The 18,508-nt window shown below is 42.2% G+C and overlaps 1 protein-coding gene across 3 annotated transcripts in view; it reads right to left on the reverse strand.

The window, feature by feature from the left end:
* chd4a (chromodomain helicase DNA binding protein 4a) overlaps nucleotides 1-651 on the reverse strand; it is a 32,156-nt gene extending 31,505 nt beyond the window's left edge. For 2 of the 3 annotated variants that reach the window (XM_084739424.1, XM_084739422.1), the window contains exon 1: nucleotides 447-651. The gene's annotated coding sequence lies outside the window, so the exon portion shown is untranslated. The remainder of the gene's footprint in view (nucleotides 1-446) is intronic. The other variant, XM_084739423.1, reaches the window with a different exon arrangement.
* Between the last annotated feature and the right edge of the window lie 17,857 nt (nucleotides 652-18,508).

Below are 18,508 nucleotides of genomic sequence, written 5' to 3' on the forward strand. Positions count from 1 at the left end.
GGCACCCGGCCAGGTTTCGACAAGGGAAATTAGAACAAAAAAAGAAGAGGGAAGTGAATATTTAGCAGCAAAGAGCATCAGCCGGTAAAACACTCACCGCATGGACTTCTTTTCCTCGGACTATAAATCCAAGTTTATCAGACAGCTCTCAAAGATTAGCACCCTCACTCACTCCATCTCTGCGTTCAGCTGACATGCCATCTTGCCACTATCGTTAGTTTCCGTGCCATTAGCATGCGTGCTAGCCGAGCTTGACCGGCGGCCAGGTTCAGATTTGAGAAAGAAGCGACACACACACATACACACACCATACACACTAATATCTAGCGTTAAACATAAAATATCACTGCAACAAGCCGGCATCCGATGCTATCTCATCTCGACCATCTTTACCCTGACTCAAGTAAATTTTACAAACAATAAAACCAAAAAACTGAGATACTCACAACTTGATTCACACAGCTTCCAAAAACAGTAACTCCGAGCTCACTTTGTCAATCAATCAATACTTGGAAGCTCTTTGTGTTAAGGTAACGGTATACATACAATTTAAATATATTTCCGTGTTTTTGTGGCAGCGTGTGCGCACGACGCCGTCTCCTCTTTCTCTCCCTCGCACACTACACACACCCCGCGCGCGCGCACACACACACAAAGAGATCAGGGGGCAGGCATCCCATAATATCCCCCCCCACATACACACATACACACACACGCACTTCAGTCACCCCTCCCCCACTCTGCATAGTTACCTTGCAACGTACAGACCATAATAGTCAAACTCACCCCTCCCTCTCCTACAGTCTCTTCCCCATTCCTCCATGCACACCACCCCCCCCTTACACCTCCACCCCCTCCCTTAGCAACCGGGGTTACCATGGAGACGCTCACCCCCCTCCCACCCCCGTGCGGCATCCCATAATAGTAATGAGCGCAGTCACTGACATCCCTCAATGAGCATAACTCCAAAAAGAGAGAGATAGGAGAAAGGAGGGGGGGAAAAAAGGAAAAGCCGTCACATGGCAACTGTGTGTGCCACATGACTGCTTAACTTGAGTGTGCATGTTTGCATGTATGCGCAGGCACTGTACTGTATATGAGCCTGGCTGCTAAAGACTGTACAGGATGTTGATGCAACACGGGGCTGATAAGCCCTGTCAAAGCACCCGAGGGACGCCAAAAGTGGGGTGACACCCGCTGACCCAGGTGTAACCCCTATATGAACTGTAATATATGGCTTCTTTATATACATGACTCACCATAAAGGCAATCTTCTCATCAGGACATGCAGCCCAGGAGGGCAGGTTGACTTTTTCAAAAAGTGCAAAGTCTTACGAGCAGGTCAGCGTGAGGTTCAAAAAGTCAGGTTACATGCACACGGCCCTCCAGAGAGGAGGTCACAGAGGTCAAACCGTAGTCAAAACCTTCAAGTCTGCTGCTTTAAGCCCCCCTCAAAACAAGAAACAGGGAGCCCAGAAGTACAAGAGCCAAGCCAACAGCTGAGTTAAGCTGTCTACACACACACCACACACACACACGCTTGCTCCACAGGCTGCCTTGGAAATGCATTGCAGTCAATGGTGGGAAAAACGTCTGGGTCCTAGACAGCTTTTTCCCACCATTGACTGTCTGTAGTACATTTAGACTGTGGGGCGAAATGCAGAACTGCTGGTGTTTCGTGTGGCAGAGGAGCTTCTGGATGACGTTTTACCACATGGGAAATCAACAGCGCACATGTCTGCTCATGGGGAGTTCTGTATTTAAGGCCTGCGAAGCATCAGAACGAGTTATGCATTGTTATTGTTGCACTGCAGGACAAATCTGCTCTCCTGATGGTGTTTGAGTCGCCCATAAGTCTGCAAAAAAAGCTTAAATCCAACAACTCTTCTACCAGCCGTGAAGCACACTATGTAGTCAAAGGTGTGTGGACACAGCAACACCTGTACACTGACTCCAAACCATTTAAACAGGGCCGTTTTACGGGGAGCCACATGACGCAGGCTGAGGAATAGCTGCCTAAAGTTTTTTTTTCCTTTTTTGTCCGTTTTCAGTGGCACAAGGGCGCCTATGTGCAGTGAAACCCATTATTTCCAATGGCTTGTGCTGCGCCAAAATGGCTTTTAGCTGTGTGTGTTGGGGGCAAAGTGTGCGTCAAACGAGGCGGCCCAATTTCATCAAGGCTGAACTTTGAACGCTGTGACGAATACCTGTGTGGCCCTGAGAAACAAGGCAGCCAGTCAGGTGCAGGAAGCAAAATGGAAGAAAAGTTTTTTTGCGTTTGAATTCCAAGTTTACGCTTGTATTGACTCCTGGGGAGGAAAGCGGCATATTTAAAACACATTCTTAACCAAGTAGGCATATCAGGTGTGTTTTTACAGGTAGCATGGAGACAGGGAATATATTTATCCTACTATAAATGATAAACATAGATCAAGTTTGTCATATGGTTGACAAAGTGTGATGTAGTTCTGCTAAAAGTTTTGAAAACTCAGCCTATTTTCTCTTCCCTGAACAACTAGTCAAATGTGAACTGAACCCAACCAAAGACAATAATATATCACTGTTTTTACTGGATGCCACTTGGTTTTTTTTTCTGTGCAGCTCTTCTATTGGGAGCTCAGTGGTCTAATTGAAATGTACGAGGGAAGCCGTGTTATTTCCATGCAGCGTCGTTGTGGGTCTGAACAAAGATTTCTTGGGAACTGACGTTGGGTGGCCAGGCTCTCAGTCTGCATTGTAGTACATCCCAAAGGTGTTGGGTGGGGTTGAAGTTCAGGACAGTCGAGTTCTTCCACACCAAACTGGGAAAAAAAAACATTTTTTTAATGGATCTGGTGATGTTAAAACAGAGTAAATGGTCTTAAACAGCCGCAGACCAGCCTCTTCCCCAGGTCGTCAAATAGAAACGTTTGTCAGGACCAGCAGTGACACACAAATAGGGCGACCAGATGAGATGATTTTGAGATGAGATCATGATGATTTTCTCCTTCAGTGGCGGCTTCACTCTCCGCTGTCTGGTTTAAAACGGATCAAAATAAACTTAACGATCTGTTATTTATGATAGCCTAATCAGTGCCATAGTTAGTGAAAACACATTTATAATAATCTTACATTTTTATAAAAACAAAAAGGTCATTTTTAATAGCTAGAAGCAGGAATTATAGCCCACATAAGTGATTTGATCCGAATATTTTCACAGATTCATATGTTCTTAATATTATCTGTCACTTTAATAATTAATTTTCAGGACAAACAGGACATGAGTCAGGACTTGGGACACGGTGGTGTGGATGTCACATGTGAAAAATGAAAGTCATTGTTATCTGAAGTTTTAAGTTAATAACGTTGCCTACATCACATGACTCACGTAATGTGAAAATACTTATTTTGAAACCGAGGCCTTCACCCAAACCTAACACAGTACTTTTGGTGCCTAAGCCTAATCAAACTGCGACCATTTTCCAACATAACCACGTGTTAAAAAGGCTTTCTGGTTTTGTCCAACACAGACACTAAAGGCTACCATCAATATGAGACACCCAGGGGCGTGACAAAGCAGCGTTGGTGTTTGACGACCTGAGATGAGAACGGGTCGCCCAGACATAATGTACATGCAGGGGTGTCCACATACTTTTGACCATATGGTATATGCTGTAGGATACAAAGGGTAAAACTTGCAAGCACAGACGACAGCTGGTGGTAATTTCCTGAGGTGAGTGTGCATTATTCACTCATTATAAATGACTTATTGCGCAGAAAAAACGCCACGCTTTGGCCTGACGGATTAATCATTTTATTGCAGTGCACACAAACGTCATTTTTCCTGCACCGATGTGAGATAGTTTTAATCTGCGGAGGGTGTGCGGATCTGCTAACAAATTATTCATGTCAGCATATTGTTGCAGTGCCCTGACTCTTTGGCTTTTAACCCGCTTCAAGCTGTCCCTCCTCTCTCTTCCCTCTCTCCTCTCTCTCTCCTCTCTTCAGCTAAAGGCCTCTCTCCCTCTGGCCTCTTTTCTTACAGTGGGTCTACAGTCGCCTCTGACTCAGCACACCTTATTCGACTATCTCTTTCTTTCTCCTCTGGCCTTTCCTTTGTCCCACCGGCGTGAGCAGCTTCCCTCCTCGCTGAATCCCTCTCACACCGGCCGACACAAAGAACGACTTAACAAACAACTTCTCTGTCTTTCTTTTCTCTCAATTTCTTCCTCTTTCTCCCTTCTCCCTTCCTTGGTTTGCATCTTTACCCCCCTCCCCCACACTTCTCCTTTCCCTGACTATGGACACAGTGTTCATGTGTGCATTTGGGGAGGAGGGGGGGGGGGGGGGGGTGTAGGATGAGGGGTGTGTGTGGGGGGGACATCCCATAATCACCAATCAGAAGGATACTGGGGGCAGTTGTCATAGAAACCTCGTGCACGGCTCTCGACGCCCCTCCCACCCCCACCACACTCGCAGAATTGCATATCACATAATGATAATAATATCATTTCTGAGGCAAAAAGGAAAAAAGGAGGAGGAGGAGGTGGTGGTGGTGGGGGGGAGACTACAGACCATAATAGTGCTCCTGTGCTGCTGGTCGCCATGGAGATAAGCAGAGGGGTGGCAGTGGCGGTGGTGGAGGAGGGTTACAGGCGGGGTCAGATTATCATGTAAGTCAAAATGCATACCATAATACTTCTTGACTGCTACCCCTTTCTTCCCCCCCCAGACCCGCTCAGACGACACCATCTCCGCTCCACCTATCCTGCCCCGCGGTGCGCGCTCTGAAGCTGCACCAGATAACAAAGTGCAAATGGATTTGATCAGACCCAACATGTCTGCCACATGAGATAACACACGGCAGCGGCTGACAGATGGAGAAAACAAAAACAAAATTAGATTGGTGCATCGCGGTTGTTCGGATGTCCCAGACGGCTCAGATGTGCTGCTGATGTTATGGAGTTCAAGTCTTATACATGACCCGTCGTCTTTCCTTCAAATAGCACAAAAAAAAAACTGATTAATTCACAGAAAACTAACAGGCAATTTGATAATTATTAAAGACATTTATCAGACACTTAAACTTGGCTGCCTTTCTGCACAGCCAGAATCTGCAACTCATAAGCTCAAACTGTACAAATCAATTGTCTATTTGGTCCATTTTGTTACAATTCCAATAAAGTTTATTCAAACAAAACAAAAGCATCCATTAGCGTCTTGACAAAAGGAGAGAAAGGCTGTTCAACTTTGTCCAAATGTACTACATAGATTAAGAATTAAATTCTGAAGTGAGGTTTTGTTTTACGTCACGTCAAGTCTCAGTCAAGACTGTGGTTTTAGCCACAACATCTAAAGTAGTGCTCCAGGGTTTGTACAACTTTCTGAGTAACATTCAAGCACTTTTCAAGTACTTTCAAGTTAAAAAAAAAGCTCAAAATTTCTGGACTAAAAAGCCTTTTTCATTAGATCTAAACTGTGAAAAAAAAGCTAAATTTCTGACCAGAAATCCAACCAGATGTGTGAGATTGTAGCCTGTTCAGGCAATTAATCAGGTGTTGTGCACAACAAATGACAACCGATCTGGCAGAAATTCAAACCCAGTCTAAAAATAGTCAGGGGTGATCAATTAGTCTTAATCCAGGCAGTCTGCTCAGTTTAAGAGTCTACAGCACATGTGTCAAATTCACATGTGCTGTATTTGGCCCGTTACCTCATTTTATGTGCCCTGTGAGAGCTTGCAAAGAACATAATTTGTGCAAAACAGTTGTGTGCTGTGTTATGGATGCACTGTGTCCATATACCACATGTCCCAGAATGCATCCCAAAATATCTAGTATACTCTAGATAGCATCTCCATGTCATATGGCTGGTAGGTAATAACATTATGGTAGCAGCCTATCAAAATGCCGTCATTTTGTTTTTAAGCAAATATACATTTTGCACTTAAAACTTTGCTTGTAGGTTACTCAAACTGAAAACACCCTTGTTGTTATTTTTTGACTTTATTATTTACAGTACTTTGTATTTTCACTTCTTGTATAATAAGGCCTAGTTATGCGCTTGAATGTTTGCTTGCCATCATTTTTCCCAGACATCTGCTTTCAGAGTTAGTTAATTATTAAGTTATTGCTAAAACCAATAATAATTGAATGCAGATCAAACTATGTAATATGATAACGAGTATATACATTTATATAGTCTTAGATTTACAACCGGCCCTTAAAAGGCAGTCATAATGCTTATGTGGCCCAGGATGATTTCGACACTCCTGGCCTGCATCCATGCTCGCAGCTATATGAGGCTGTGCAGCTGCACTTTAGCGTGTTAACATGCTCACAATGACAGTGCTAACAGGCTGACGTTTAGTAGGTCTAATGATTATGTCCACCATCTTAGGTTGGCATGTTAGCATGCTTACACTTGCCAGTTAGCATTAAACACAAAATATTAAACCAAAGTATTGCACAAATTCACATTTTGACCTGATGATGTTGCAAGATGAGCAGTCAGGGGTCACAGAAGTTCTTAGAATTCATCCTGAGGAGGACATGAATGTCTGAATCAAACTGAGTGAGAATCCATTCTTTGCTGCTGAGACATTTCACTGTATGCATATTGCCTGCCGTGTAACTTTGTAGCCTGGTTTCTATTTTTATTTCATTTCTATAATTTTTTTTTCACTTTTTTCTCTTTATGTGCAGCTTGAGTTCTGTCCTTGCACTTTTGAAACACCTGAATTTGTCGTCTTCTCCACCACAAATACTGAACCCAAGATGTCAGTAGGATTCATCCTAAATGTCTGAACAAAATGTTGTGTCAGTCCTTCCTCTTGTAGATGTTGTTATTACTGGACAAGTGAAAACTTGACCTGCTGGTCTGCTGGTGCTAAATGAAAAGTCAAGGAAGCACAGACATTACTAAGATTAATCTGTGGTAGATTGACCAAAAGTCTGATAATGACATTCATAAAGCCACACTGGCACTGTGGCAAAAAAAATGGCCAAACATTTACCCATTCCAGCTTTCCAAATGTGAGGATTTGCTGCTTTTCTTTGTTGTATATAATTATAAACTGAATATCTATGAAATGGATCTCCAGGCATTTGTTGCCTAATTGCACAGAGTTGGAAATTTTCCAATTCGCCAGTCTGTTGTAATGCTTTTCTGTCACGGCTGGAGAAGCCTTGTCCCTTCCAGTCACAATCTGACTGGTCCTCGACAGTGTGGGAACAGCAGTCAGCCAGGCCGAAAGCCAAGATCCAGTTGTGACGACATCTGTAACAATGATTTTTCGCCCGTTTTGCGTGCAGTTTTGAATCAGTGCTGATCAAGACTTCATATGATGCTGCATAAAACGCCCTAATGTGTATATAAAATGGTTTAACCGGTAACTGCAATAATGAATTTCAAGGGAAGTTGACGTTTTTATCGGCGCAAGAGGACACTACAAATCTACAGTAGTTTGGGCTGTAAAGAAGGCGAAGCACGGCACATAAAGACGTTCATGGCTCCATCGCTGCCTCAATAATTTACATTACAGGGGACAGGGAGTGTATTGTGCTCAGTGTGCTGTTCAGATAGTTTGCCAGTGAAGTTTTTTGATGAATTCCCAGCTGCCACTCTGCCTCTGTGTCTTTGTGCTGCCTCGTCTCTTGGGCCTCACTATACCTTCTTGTATGTGAGTCACTCTGCACCTGAAGATAGATACTATTTCCCTGATATACATCATAGTCTGCGCACGGCGAGCTGTGATGTCGATGCACGCGCGTGCACACACACACACACACTTAAACAAAGCTGGGGGGAGGGAGGGGAGGGGAGGTGGGGGTGAGCCACCGCACACAAAAACAGGCCTAGGCCAGACCATAATACTCACCCCCCACCACCCTCCACCCCCCCCTTACTTCACCGCCTCCGCCCCTCCCCCTGCCTGACAACACAGACATCCCATAATAAGCATTTGCCTGCCCCCCTCCACCCCACCACCACCACCTCCTCCTCCTCCTTTCTTCACTGCTTGGCCTGCCACTCCATAATAATCGCACTGCTAATTCGCCTCCTCTCTCTCTCTCTCTCTCTCTCTCTCTCTCTCTCTCTCTCTCAGCCCCCCCTTCCTCTCCCTCCCTCCCTCCAACCCCCACCACCACCACCACCGCCGCCATCATCATTTCCTGTCTTATAGGTTCCTGAAGTGCAGAGTACAGTATGTCTCTCCAAACAGCAGCCACTTAAAGAGGCTCAAAATACCCAGCCTTCCTATCTGTGACGTCTTCATCGCACTTCACCAACCCGGGGTTCCTCTCTCTCTCTCTCTGTCTGTGTAGTACAGATCATCACACATACAAACAGATATGAGATACAGCCGGTTTATTCGCTCCGAACCACAAGGGGAGTTCATCTTGTTGTGTTTTCCATTACTTGCTTATTACAAAATCAAGCCAGACACCATAACCACTTATTAATGTCACTACAGGTGTTGATATCATATTGGTGATGACAAGTCTGCATGTCTCAAGAAAATCCTGAGAGGTCACAAGATGGACAGAACAGACAACGAAGGAAAAAATCTCTTACGCAAACTGTTTATTTTTTGACTCTTCTTGATTGATTTCCTGATTCTTGCAAAATACTAGAAATGTTCACCTTTTCAAGTCTTCTAAAAATCATTTTGAGATAATCTGAGAAGGAAAAATCACTTTTCGGTTGAACTTTTTTGACCTGTGGAGTGGGGTCACAAGCAAAGCAGGCTGGGAGCTGCAGTGTTTGCGTTAATGTAGCCTGTGCGAGGGCGTGGCCACTGCAAACACGTCATCACGTCTTTCACATCAAGCGCGAAGGCTCTGCATATTGTCACAGTGACTGGTCATGAACTGCTGAATTTTTGCTCAGCTTTTTATTTCAACATGGATGCCTTCAAAGTAGACTGGCCGAGCAGGTTCGCCGCTGCAGGCACCTTTACAAGCCTTTCTTGAGAGACCACATGGAAAGCCAAATGACAATGTTTTGATTTTAATTACAGTACACAAATGCAAGGTTTGGTGGTCCGTCAGTGATTACCCAAAGCTGCCGGGCTGTGCATGATTGCCTTCGTGTTGACTTGTTGCTTATTCAGATATTTTGTTTGCATGCCCCCTGGCATTGCGGAGAATACAGCAACGAACCATGCATCGAGCATAAACGCCCCTGTGCATGTTTGTAGCTTGCGCCATGTCTGCGGAGGCCAGTGCCACGGTGTGCTGCACAAACATAAACAAATCTTTACTAACATAATTCGTAGGTGTAATGGTGCTTTTCCGTTTGTATGTTGGAATTTTTCATGTTAAATGTGATGACAAGACGCATTTAAGCCTGGAAGTTAAATGCTGGGGCTGTATTCAGCCGGTGTAGTCCACCAAGACAAGTCTACAGACGCATTGTTAACCTGCATCGTGGGTGATCTGATCTCAAGTACAGGTGTGAATGCATCCAAGATGCACTGAGATCTAATGTCTCAGAGCACATTGAGCTGCTCACCACAGTATCCCCAGACTCCCTTTAAAAATTGCGTAGTTTTGAGGGTTGTTGAGTGAGGGGAAACTTAATAATCTTTCTTGGTTGGCTGCTGTTGGGCCGCCAGTTTAAAGGAACAATGCATTTGGTCTTTGCAAATGGAAATTATTTAGCTTTGTGTTAATTTGCATATAGAGTGAGGAAGTGAGATCCGATCTGGTCAGTCAGTATGCATATGGAGACACGTTCTAATGCCAGGTGTGAACTGACACGCTTAGAGATGTTCACTTGTGATCCAGTCACATAAGACACATGTTACCACCGGGTGTAAACGGGGCCATTCAGAATGACCAGAGTTCACACAATCAGATATCTATCGAATGATCAGCTGTCATCAGATCATTCAATAAGCTAATACATGCATCACACTTATTTTGTCACAGACAGTACCACATGCAGCACTCAGATACAGCACATCTGCTGCATTTATGGTCATAAACAGGACCGCAGCCATGTTTAGAAGACTGAGGTCAATCTGTCTTTTGCCCCAGTAAGCAAAGGCAGAGTTTAGACCTTTATAGACTCACAAGTCAGTCTCTGAACACTTCACTCAGTAGAGGACGACCTTCCAGCTTTTGTTGTTGAACCTGGGTGGGAACAGTTAAGAGTTTTAACAGAAAACCTTCACTGCAGATCCAATTCAAAGCCTTTAGGGCGGCTCTACGTATTGGGGTGGTCTGGTACCTGCTGCTGAAGAGGACTGGGGAGAGAGAGCATTGTTTCTGGTAAAGCGTGTCCTTGAAAAAAAATGAATGGGGTGCAGATTTTTTAGCGTCTGTACTCGCTGCTGTTCAAGCAACTACCTTGCATGTAGAAACCCCCAGATGATCGGTACGTGGTGAGATCCCCAAATGTTTGGCAAGTTCATGTCTAAAAGTTACATGTGGTACTGCATGCATAACTTTTAGTAACAATCATCTGGCGTGACTGCAGATGTTATTTGGTTATATTTAGTTGTAAATGTGGGATGTACATACTGTGAAATTGCTTGTTTGTCATGGATTTTAAAAAATACCTTATTCATGATATCTAACATATTTAGGAAGTAAATCTTAGGTGATATAGTCCCAAGAAGCCAGTAAAAGTTTGCATTGCTGATCCACACTGCTTACAAATGGGTTAGTTTTTGGATACCAGCCTTGGAGAAAGCTCCAGATCTGTATTTTAAGGACTTGTTTTGAACGACGTCACCCTCATATGGCTTAATCAAAGGAGTTAAAGCTCCACAGTTCCAATAAACTCCTCCAAATGTGTGCTGTGTGAGCACAGGAACAGAGATGAGCTCTGATATCCACCATCAGTGAAGTTTTCTTGAGGCCTCTTGGGTTATTTGGTTATTTGGATACCTGCACAGTCTGACATGCCGTCCATCCACGGCTCTTAAGTCCTCTGTCACAAATGATCTTTCTAGAAACAGAACGATGTATTCTGCTTGAACCGTATTTTTAACCAGAGCTGCGTACATCGTCTGGGTTCAGTCACTGTAACTTAATCACGTGTTTGGAGCTGCATCTAAATGTCAAAGTCGCGGCACAAGGACGTACATAGCCGTACATACTGATCACTGAAGAAATCAATGACAGAGTGGCTGATGGGAAGTCTTTCAGATGTGGAGCAGTGACGCCGTGCAGCAGCTGAGTGTCTTATGACGCCTTTTCTCTCTCAGTCAAGTGTGTTGGCATCCAGGGGCGTGATTTAGAGATATTTTTTGCACGATTTCAACCAAACTGGATGTTACTTCTGTCGGTTTGTCAGAACTGCCTCTCTCCACACAATCTGCAGTGTTTTTTTTTATGTAATAGCCTGTCAACTGTGAGACACTGCACCGTGGATCATATAATGTCACTCGGGCATCATGTCTTCTCTTTCCTTCTCCTACAGGCTTTCTTGGCATCATTTATGTTGTTAATCCCAGCTGTCTCCTCATCGGGAAGCCATCTGATGACATTCAGAGTTGATTTTACACAACTTTGGAGACAGCATGCATTCATTTGCAACAGAGAACTTAATACTATCTAATTGGCTTGATTGATTAAGCATGATTCGTCATTTTTTAATTCCGTCTGAGACATTCCCTGCTGCTTTCCCATTTTGCTGTTCCAAGAGGGTCACATTTCTCTTTTGATATATACTTTCTTTTTGTGTTTACAACACAAATAACAAGTAGGTATTTTAGAGGAGACCAATGAAGAGTGAGGCCAAGAACGTCCTAAGATGAAGGCCAAAAAAAGTGAAAACCTGGTGGATTAAAGTAAGATACAATACTGTGCAGCAATGATTCCTTAAGTGAGGGTAATGAAAGTACTGCAGGCGGGCTGTAAGAAGTAATTAAAAATAAATGAATTAAATAAGTTCAAATTTTGTCAGTTTGAAATTACCATAAAATAACACAAGAGTAACATTAAAAAAGAAATTGGAGTGAAAAGCCACAGAATAAAATTACATGTTACTCTTCATTTATCTGACCTAATTTAACAGGAGTTACACCAAAACTGGTGACCTGTCAAACAAACACACAGAAGAGTTTCAAATTTCAGATTTCCCGTTGCATTCTTAAGTTTGGGAATGGTTGCTACGAAGTGTGGTACAGTCCTAATTTGTTCCCAATTCGACACTGCTCCATCCTACAACGTTCAGTCAAAGCTTCCAAGAGATTAAGAAACTTGAGGTGGGCTTTGGACAGAATTTCTTCAAGGTATAGTGAAGAAATTGTGTCATTTAGTCTTTTTTTAAAGCGAGTAGGTGAAAAAGATTTCCTCTGAAGACATGAAGGCTTGTTGCAAAGTTGGGGGAAGAGTCAAAGAGCAGCTGGAGCAACTAAATATCACAAAGAGACTGTCGGGGATTAGCTGTCTGTTGTACACGTCCCAGAAACTCTCGAGCTTGGGGTGAAACCGGAAAAGATGACCACAGGGTTCTGTCACACTTATCACAGGAAGCAGAGACGCAGAGCGAAAGATTCTGTTCAGTCTGGTCTCGGAAAAGTGCAGCCGATGCTCGACTTCACTTCACCTTTCTGATTTTTTTTGTGCGTCTTGAATCAGCAGGCTATCTCAAAAACTAAACGATGGATTTCTATTCCACTCGGTGGAAAGCTGTGTCTTGGCTTAAGTAGCGAGATTCTGTGGTTTTTCAGATCCATTATACAACAGAGACTTGATTCAGATTCTTTGCTTTGGAGCCACAAACAGACAATATAGTGGCTGGGGGCACAACGCAGCACAATTTTCATCTTGACAGAGACACGATTCTTCTGTTTGACTGCAAACAACATTATCAAGCATGTTTGATAGAGACAAGAACAAGGGACGATCAAATTCCATTTGGAGCCTCCTGACCCGGTGATCCTAGAGACTCCACTGTGCTGTCATATGAACACTGCCAAATAGATTATATCTCATTCATCTGTCTGACTGTTTTTGGCCAAAACTGTGATAATCATTACAGACTTGATCCCAGACCCTAAACCGTAAAGAATATATCAGTGTTTCCAGTGTTTTATTTCGATGTATCAGGCAGCAATTGGCTAAAAACATCAGTTAGCACGCTGTTGACAGTTGAGTTGTGAAATCCATAACAGTGAACAAAGTCTGCATTAAACTTTGAACTTACTGGTGTCATGTTAATGAAGTTTATTGGCAAACTGAAAAGTGGTTGAAAAGTTTGTCCTCACACTGACCCACCTCATTTGATACGTGTCAATAGACGCTCTGATGGTGCGCTGCAGCCATCGGATTTGAAAACAAACACAGAACCTGTAGTATTTTGGAAAAAGGCCACTATATGTAGGCAGACACAAGTTTCTATGCTTCACTCCCTTTATTTTTTAAGCATTTCTACTTGAGTTCCTGTAACATTGGGTCTGTGCTGTTGCTTTTGTCAGTTGGCTGGGTGAAAGTCACATAAAGCACAACTAATCTTCTCCTTTTTATTTCTTTTAGCTCTCTCCAAACAGGTACTGCAGCTGCACGAAAAAACACTTGATGCACCAGAATCGGAACAAGGTCGGAGTAGGGCCGTCAAGGCAGTTTGACGCTCCTCATAATGCTTTTGATGTGAGTTCAGCCATTTTAAGTGATAGGCGTACTTCATAACACACACGTCAGATGCTTTCAGTGCTTTTGGGCCTTCAAGCCTGACTGAAGTGATAAACTTTAATAGATTGTACAACTCAATCAAGTGTCAAAAGTTTGCAAAGTGACTTTTTATAACACACCAGAGAGAAAGAGTAACACACGAATAGAAGTGGGACCAAGTGTTCGCACTCGAGTCCAAGATCAAGACAGGCAGGGCCCGAGTCAAGTTCTATGTCAAGAATGACAAGTCCTAAGTCAAGTCACAATTTTTAAGTCCATTTTAACAACTGAGCCTCGACTTGCCATTCTCTGTGCAACTTCAAACGTCATACAAAGTCATTTTTGGCGCATGTTTAACATACTGCAGTTTGTTTTTTGTTGACCACCTTGTGGTTTTTATATGGAAATAAAATTGTATCATTTTTTCAAACTGGAGCTCAGAAACATGATGTTAGTTCTTCATGGTTCTCTCCCGCAGCTTGACTGGAGGCTGTCGGATTGATTCAAACAAAGTCGATCTGGGGAATTAGGTGTCGTCTTTCTGGGAATGAATACTGTTAACAGTTGATTCAGGTAATGAATTGATTCATGGATTCACACTTTTAAAATTCTTTTCTGCTATCAAGTGAAAAGGCTCAAGTCCAAGTGAAGTCACAAGTAATTCATGTTAAAGTCCAAGTCCAAGCAGGTCTTGTTTTGATTTTCTTTGTTTTTGAGATTCAAGTCCAACTCCACACCTCTGGAACATGACAGCATTGATTGCATAATTACACGCACACAGTTTATACTCGAGGATAAGTACAGATACTTATGTAAAGTAAGACTGGTAAAAGTATTGATTCAGCTTATTTATGCATGCAAAATGAAAAAGTACAGGCTCTGAAATGCGTAGTGTAAAAGTAAAAATCTGAATGAAATTATTACCAGCTGTCTGTGCAAAACTAACTGAACCTCACCTTTTCTCCACAGTTGACTCTCTCTGTGTCTGTTTTCTGTCTTCTTACATCCATCGTGCGTGATATGTGCATCTTTTCTATGTGTCATTGTGTTAATAACCCTTTCATTTAGGTTGAAATCAGTCTTGATGTCAGGAGGGTGGACCATAGTGATGTAAAATACAAATAATTAATAATAATTCACCTACATTAAAAATGCATTAACACTAATGTAACAGCCCTGTTTTGAAAATGTAAGACGTAGAAAGTACAGTAAAGTTCAGATACCTGTAAACTCTACTTAAAGTGCAATAACAGTATATGTACTTACCACCTCTGATAGTAAAATCCCAAATATGGTTCCTTAAACCCGGGGAGTCAAACAGACAGAGGCTGATCTTAAGTGGGCTGAACCAGTAAAACCACTGCAAAATATTTAGATTTTCCTTTTTTTCTGAAAACGCTCAGAATGAATGAAGCATCTTTTTACTAAACAGATGATGAACAGCCTGAGGCGTCTTTTCTAGTTTCTCCATATTCAGTCTGTCTACATCAGCAGATTGTTCAGCAGATCTACAAATTGGACAAAGTGACACAAAACATTCATGTGTTTTAGGACTAAACAACAACATGGTGTTTTACTTCTTTACGGTTGAAACAACTTGATCTGTACCTTGAAAATCTTTTAATTTTCTGTGGTACCACACCACACCAACGACAGCGAAAGTTAATGTGTTTTTCTTTTACATGTTTAAGTTGTCGTTGTCATTCAGTGGATTGGATCTTTTGATTGGCGGGTTCTGGCCCATGGGCCGAACATTTGGCGCCCCTGCTTCGAAGGGACTGCACAGTCAGTCTAACCTCACACTTAAGTTACAGGAAGTGACGTCTCTTGGTGTTCCTACAGTTTCTGACCTCTGAGTTCCTTTAAGTGTTGTGTTGCCATGATTATGTGTATAATTCATCTTTCCGTCTCCTCTCAGGCTGCAGTATGACAACAAATCAAATGAAAATACACACTGAATAAATGATTAATAAACAGATGATGATGTGAGCAAAAGTAGAAAAAGACAGATGTTATAAAAACTTTTGGAATTCCACCTCAGAGGCCTGCATGCACGCACACACGAGCCGCCATTTTATCTTTTACCCTCTTACCTTCTCAAAAACACATGCATGCACTCGCTCACCCTCTCTCATGCACACATTATGTGCTCGCACGTCCACACAGACACGCACACCCAACCCCCACCCGATCCTCTGCTCGACACACACATGCAAACACGCACACACCCTTTTCCCTGCTACACCCCCCCCCCACCCCACCTCCACACACACACACCAAAACACACATACCTCCCTCTCACACACGTATGCACCCCCCCTCCGAGCACACACACACACACACACACACACTCGCGCACGGTAACACACACACACCCTGTTCCCCTCCCCCCTCCCATTCCATACCAGGGCACATCGTGACAAAACAAAGAACACCCCATAATAGTCAGAGTCGCACAGTATGCATGGTAACCAGTTATGTCAGAGATGAAGGCATTGTGAGTGTGTGTTTCACTGTATATATGAGCAAACACACACACACACACACACACACACACATTCACACACACTCACACACATGCAGCTGTGTGTCTGCAGATAATGCTCACTTCATACATAAATAAACACACATACACACGCAACGAAGATACACAAAATTACGCACCAACACGCAGACACACAAACATTCCACAAACCCACATATATACACCTCCCACACACACAAGAACATACACAGGCACACAAAATTACAGGCTCACGGGTATACATCCAGATTCACACACACTAAAACATGTACACACCTAGAAACACACACACATAAAAGTCCATATAAATAATGACATTCATGATCAGGGAGAGGAAAGTACACAACAACAACACACACTAAACTACACAGACAGACACAGAGACACAAAAAATCAAAAGAGGAGCACAAAAGATATGACTGAAAGGTATGACGACAACACAGAGATGTAGAAGTACACACTTAAAAATATGCATGAAAACATGAAAACACAGAAAAGCAGTGGACAGAATAAAAGATACAGACATTATTATGACACAAAAGATGGGGGGGGGGGGGGGAACGCAACACACACAAAAAGCTAAACGCGCGGCTACAAACAGAAGCACAAACAATTAAAAAGAACCACAATTGCAAATTTAACGTACAAACACAGAAAGTGACACAAAAGATATGAAAACACAGACAGACATGAGGGAGACACACAAAAGAAAAGGCACAAACACAGTACGCAGACAAACAAAGTGCAAACTCCCAAACATGAACACAGACACAAATAGACATACTTGAGGTGAAAAATATAAACACAACAAACACAAAAAACTAAACACACTGAAAAAATTAGAAAGGAGAATAAACATGTATGAAGAACACAGACACGAAAAAGTGACATAAAAGATATGAAGAGAATTTGGAAGAATTTTAAATGTGCACGTTGCATCAAAAAATCTGCACACAGACACACAAAATGAAATATACTCTCTCTCTCTCTCTCTCTCTCTCCCTCTCTCTCTCTCACACACACACACACACACACACAAAGAAAGGAGGTGGACTAGTACATACACAAAACATGAACACAAACATAGATATATACTACAGACCCAAAATTAAACACACACGTGAAAATCAAAACAAAATTAAACACACTGGTATGAGTTAGACGCACAAAATGACACATGTGAACACAACACTTCAGGTAGACACAAACGCACACATGAAATATACTGTAAACACGAACACAGACACACACATGTCCTATATGTGGACACACACATACAGAAGGTGGACATGCAAAATGAAAGATAACAAACACAACACAGGACACATAAGTACATATTCAGAGAGGAAAGTACACAACAACAACAACACACACACACATTACCACACACAGTGGTAATGTACTTAAACAAATACTGTATAAAAACAGACACAAAACGAAATACTGTGTATCCAACATTCATGTTATTTTTAATACTGACTGCTGTTATTTTTCTTTTTTTAAACACACAGGGATTAGGTTATCTGTCTGTTTGTGTCAATGTAAGATCAATAACTGTAATATGATGCTTATGAAACTTTATTTTAGTACAGTTCAGACACCGAGGTTTTATATATACAACTTGTTTCCCTGGTAATAAATGAACTTTGTTGAGAAGTTACCAACTTTTCCTGGTAATGTTACGTCTGGATTGTAATAAATCAAAGGTAAGACATGACTCAGTAGCAAGGACAACCTAACATGTTATGTCATGTAAGCCTACTGTATTACAGTGATGTCCTCTGTGACCTGTATGGACTGTACAGGACACACACCTCACAATGTATGTCTTATATAACAACGATAAAAAAAACTGTGAATTCAACACATCATCTAATGAACTAATGCACACAAGTCATGATACAAACACAAGACTGGACAGGAAATACAAGACTAAACATGACATAAACAGAGACACAAAAATACAGACAGACATAATGACAAATATGCACCGACAGAAAGACACGCAGATCTGAAATCAACACAATTTTGCATATACGTACACACAAAATTCATCACATGAAGGCGGACACAAAGCTATAACACTAAACTCAGCATGAACAATGACAGAGGCACAAAATGACACACATTCAAATCCCAATTCTAAAAAAGTTTCCATGCTGTGTAAAATACAAATAAAAACAGAATTCACTGATTTACAAATATTTTTTTGACTTGTATTTGTTTGAATACAGTACAAAGACAAGATATTTAATATTCAAAGTGATAAACTTTATTGCTTTTTTTTCCCTAAATATTCCCTCATCCTGAATTTGACACCTGCAACAAAAAAAAAGTTGTGACAGGAGCAACACAGTTGTGGAATCTTGAAAAACAT

The sequence above is a fragment of the Lutjanus erythropterus genome, chromosome 16, assembly GCF_056507025.1.
Source record: "Lutjanus erythropterus isolate fLutEry1 chromosome 16, fLutEry1.hap2, whole genome shotgun sequence".
NCBI lineage: Eukaryota > Metazoa > Chordata > Actinopteri > Lutjaniformes > Lutjanidae > Lutjanus > Lutjanus erythropterus.